We start from the raw sequence: 4,972 nt of genomic DNA on the forward strand, positions 1-4,972 counted from the left end.
CATTATCATTGAAGGACACTAAAGCCACAGATGGTGATAGCAGAGAGGAAGCAACTAGAAGGCACCACCAAGAGGTTGTATTGTTACTTAATTCCATCCGCTTTAAAATGCTCTAAATTGGAAGTCAGAATGTTCTCATGTTAATAGTCACTTATGGTTTTAGTCATCTTGCATTCTGTGTGATTAATTTTGCAATAAGTATGCTAGCCTAAGTGTGTGTGCTTTCACTTTCACTTGTTAAATGCTTGTCTTGTTCCCTAAGTCTTTTCAATTAAATAAAAGAAATATTTGAACAAGAAGTGGAATAGTTCCTTTTTAGCAAGAAGTGAAATAACAGTGAGTGGTGGTATATATGTTTGGTTATGTAGTAGCTCACTTATAATGAATAAAAGGATAGATTGTTCCCCTTTAGTGTAAATTAGCATGCTGTCTATGAATCTTAGTAAATAAAAGTCCTTGGTTGAAAAGGAAAAGAAACAAAAAGAAAGAAAAAGAAAAGCCAAAAGTGGCAACAAAAACAAAAGAAAGCAATGAATAAGGCTAGACACCAATAGCTTGGACCTTAGGACATATGCTTGTGGTGTCTGTGTTAGGATCTGCTTGGATGATTAGGTTCTACAGGAGTGCTTTAACACTTGGTAACTTGGGTTAACTAACTCGGGATTATCAACCGAAAGTCCATTATCAAGAGCAACCTAGTTACAAGACATTTAGTAACCCAAAGAGGTGCTAGGCATCGATGTCTTAAGAAGAATTGTGAGCCAAGTGTTTGTAGTGAAAAATGTGTTAAGTACAAATAAGCTAAGAAACTGCTACAACACATGACACTGAGCTAAAGTCTACAGGAAAAGAAAATGAAGAAAAGCAACTACCAAGGTTGAATGAAGAATAAGAGGTCATAGCAGTATGATAATTGATGCTTGAAGGAGACATTCTATGCCTAAAGATCAATAAGAAGTGAGCTGTTGCATTTTTTGCATAAAACCCCATTGACTAATAATAATGACTTGCTAATATGAACATCCCCTTCTGTTTTATTCTTACTTCGTAATAAATTCAGTACTTGCTTAGGAACAAGCAAGATTTAAGTTTGGTGTTGTGATGCCAGGGCATCTTAGGCTATTTCCACTAGCTTTTTTCTTTGTTTTTAATAGGTTTTATGCATTTTCTTGATTCATAAGTAAGCCATTTGGGTAGAAATTCATGCATACCTAAATTCATCCAATTATGAACAATTTGATGCAATTTCATGAGAATTATGCTATAATTATTTGTGTGCTAAGAATGATTAGAATTCTCATGACTTTAGCAAGGCTTTGATGCATGTATTGGTTGATGATAGGTGAAAGAAAGCATGGAGGAAAGTTGAAGAAGGAGCCTGGAAAAGATGGAGAGGAAGCCACGTTGGTGGCCAAGTTGGACCACCAACGTTGACTCAAACGTTGGAAGAGAGGCATAGCAATTCTCTACATGGTGGCTGATTCTCACATTAGAGGGAGCGTTGGACATCCAATGTTACCCCCAACGTGGTGATGAAAAATTCAAATTTGGAGCTAAATAAATTTTAAGCGACGCGTACGCGTGAAAAAGAAAAATTTTGATATCCACGTGCAAGCGTGAGTCACGCGCACGCGTGGAATGGCAAAATGAACCATCCACACGTACGCGTGGCTCACGCATACGCGTCACTAAACGAACGTTGGAGTCCAATGTTGCCTCAAATGCCAGCCTCCAACGTCCGCAATGCCAAGCCCAGAATTTGGAGTTGAGAATTTTAAATCGACACGTACGCGTCATTGACGCGTACGCGTGGATGGAAAAAAAGGCAATGCACGCATAAGCATGGAGTACGCGCACGTGTGAAAATGCCAACATTGGAGGGAACGTTGGAGGTCCAACGCTGAAGCCAACATCCCCCGAAGCTGTAAAATGAAATCTTTGCATCCACGCGCACGCGTGAAGCACGCATACGCATGGATGAGCAATTTTGACACCTTGCGCGGACGCGCAAGGCACGCGTACGCGTGAATAGCGGAACGTTGGCCCTCCAATGTTGAGTCAAACGCCAGTGACAGCAAAATATATGGTTTTCTCTGGTTTTCTTCAGAAAGGCATTTGAGTCAACGTTGGCCCTCAAATGTTGACTCAAACGTGAAGCATTAGTATTCAAAATTCACACAGATCTCTTCTCAACACAAAGGAAAACCAATTGGAGCCATTTTCAACCCAATTCCATCAAGGCCAAAAGCCCATTTCAGAGCTTGAAGATCAATGGAAGAAAGTGTATAAATAGCTTAGAATTTAAGTTAGGAGGGGATCTTTTGACTTGACGGGGACTTTTACATTCTATTGTATTTTTCATTCTCTGTTTTGTTATTTTCCAGAATGTATCTTTCAAATCTAATTTCCATTTTGAGAGCTATGAATAACTAAACCCCTTTCATTGGGTTAGGGAGCTCTGTGTAATTCAATGGATCAATAGTAGTTTTCATTCTTCTTCTTCTTTCTTTTCTCTTGATTTTACTAGAAAGCTTTCGTTCTTCATCCAATTGGATAGTTATCTTGGAAAAGAAGCTATTCATAATTGAATCTCCTCGGAACCTTAGAAGAGGAATGGGAGATCATGCTAGAAATGCTTTCTCACATTGGATTAGATTGGGGTTTGGATGGATATTGTGACATATAATCCTACCAACACTTTGATCTATGAATTTGTGTGGTATAATCAGTGACCAAACTTCATATCTTGCCTTGAACTATGAATTTGGGCAATTGTTCATGCTTAGAGAGATTAGATTTCCAAGGAATTGGGATCTAATCACTTAAGATTGCCAAGGAGATCAATGAATGCACTTGACGACAATGAGTTTTTACTTGACAGTGAGTTTTTACTTGACGACAATCCGATGCACTTGCCAGAAGGAAATTTGTTGAGAGGCAAGTTTTCGCGCATCATAAACAAACAATAATCTTTTCATAAAAAAATTTGGTTGTCACTAAAACAAACCCAATAAAATTAAACCGAAGTATTTAAACCTCGGGTCGTCTCTCAAGGAATTGCAGGGAGGTGTGTTACTATTGGTTATGAGATAGTATCTTTTTTGGTTTTTGAAATAAGGAACAAGGAAGTAAAATGGTAAGAAATTAAATTAATAACTGAGAAAACTCTTGGCGAGGTATGAAAATTAGAAGTCTTATCCTAGTTATCCTTATCAATTGTGATGAGAATTGTCCATTGCTCCCACTTAGTTAACCTCTAACTATGAAGGAAAGTCAAGTGGATAAATCAATTTGATTCCTCAAGTCCTAGTAAACTCCTAAGGAAAGACTAGATTTAGAGGGATCCAAATCAACTAGCAAATTTCAATTACCAATCAACAAAGGAATTTGATAACTCAAGAGTCTCCAATTACTCAACCAAAGCCAAGAGAGGAGAAATCTACATTAAAATCCAATCAAGCATTCTGTCAAACACTTCGAAGGCATAACATAAAAACATAGAAATTAATAAGAGACAATGAGACCTAAGCAACCAATTGCAAGGAATCAATAACAACAAATAAGAAAAGAAGTAATAAACATGAAATACGTCAAATTGCATTAAATAGAAAATCAAATCTAACATGAGAATTCATAAACTAAAATGGCAACATAGAATAATCAACAAGGGAAATAAATAAACTAAAGTGCTAAAATAAATAAGAGTAGAAGAGAAACTAATTAAACTAAGATAGAAATCTGAAATTAAAAATAACTAAACTTAAGAATCCTAAAACCTAGAGAAAGGAGAAAGGAAAACTACATCTGAAACCTAAAATTATGTGAATGAAAGTTGTATGAAATCGAATTCATGATTCTCCCACTCTGCAGCCTCTAATCTGTGTTATCTAGGCCGAAAACTGGGTCCAAAACCAGCCTAAAATCGCCCCCAGCATTTTCTGATGCGTCCAGCACGTGGCTTTGTCACACGTACACGTCGCTGAACTTTTGCAAGGTCACGCGTACGCATGATGCACGCGTGCGTGTCGCTTAACTGCATGGCAACTATGGCAAATTGCATATTATTTTAAAGCCCCAGATGTTAGCTTTCCAACGCAACTGGAATTGCCTCATTTGGACCTCTGTAGCTCAAGTTATGATCGATTTAGTACGAAGAGGTCAGGCTTGACAGCTCAGCAATTCCTTCAATTTCTTGTATTCCTTCCACTTTTGCATGCTTCCTTTCCATCCTCTATGACATTCCTGCCCTATAAACCCTGAAATCGCTTAACACACATATCAAGGTATCGAATGGTAATAAGAGAGGATTTAAATTAGCAAATTTAGGACCAAAGAAGCATGTTTTCAATCATAGCAAAAAATTGGTAAGGAATTGTAAAATCATGCAAATTGTATGAATAAGTGTGCAAAGACTTGATAAAAACTACTCAAATTAGCACAAGATAAACCATAAAATAGTGGTTTATCAATCTCCCCGCACTTAAACATTAGCATGCCCTCATGCTAAGCTCAAGGAGACAAAAGGAATGAATGGGGAAAGTAAGACTCATGAGATGCAACTTATGTATGTGAATGCAACTATATGCTAAAAAGGATCTTGAAAAAGAACTTATCACTCCAACCAAGTAGTGGTAGAAGAACATGCACAAAATCAAACAATCATGCAATCAAACATGCAAATGCAACAACTAATTTAACAAGGAAAATTAAACATTGGTGTTAAAATAGGAAATAACTAACTCACGGAAGTCGGTATCGACCTTCCCACACTTAAAGATTGCACCGTCCTCGGTGCATGCAAAGATGTGCAAGTGGACGGGTTGTTACAACTGATGCTTTTCTCTAAAGATTGTGCAGATGGATTTGTCTGTTGCCCTGTTGAGAAGCTTTTCCTTTCCCTTTTCGGTGGCCATCCTAAAAGAAGAGGAAAAAGAAGAAAAGTAACCCAGAAATAAAGATAAGAAAACAAATA

This window comes from Arachis hypogaea, chromosome 19 (genome assembly GCF_003086295.3).
Source record: "Arachis hypogaea cultivar Tifrunner chromosome 19, arahy.Tifrunner.gnm2.J5K5, whole genome shotgun sequence".
Taxonomy (NCBI): Eukaryota; Viridiplantae; Streptophyta; class Magnoliopsida; order Fabales; family Fabaceae; genus Arachis; species Arachis hypogaea.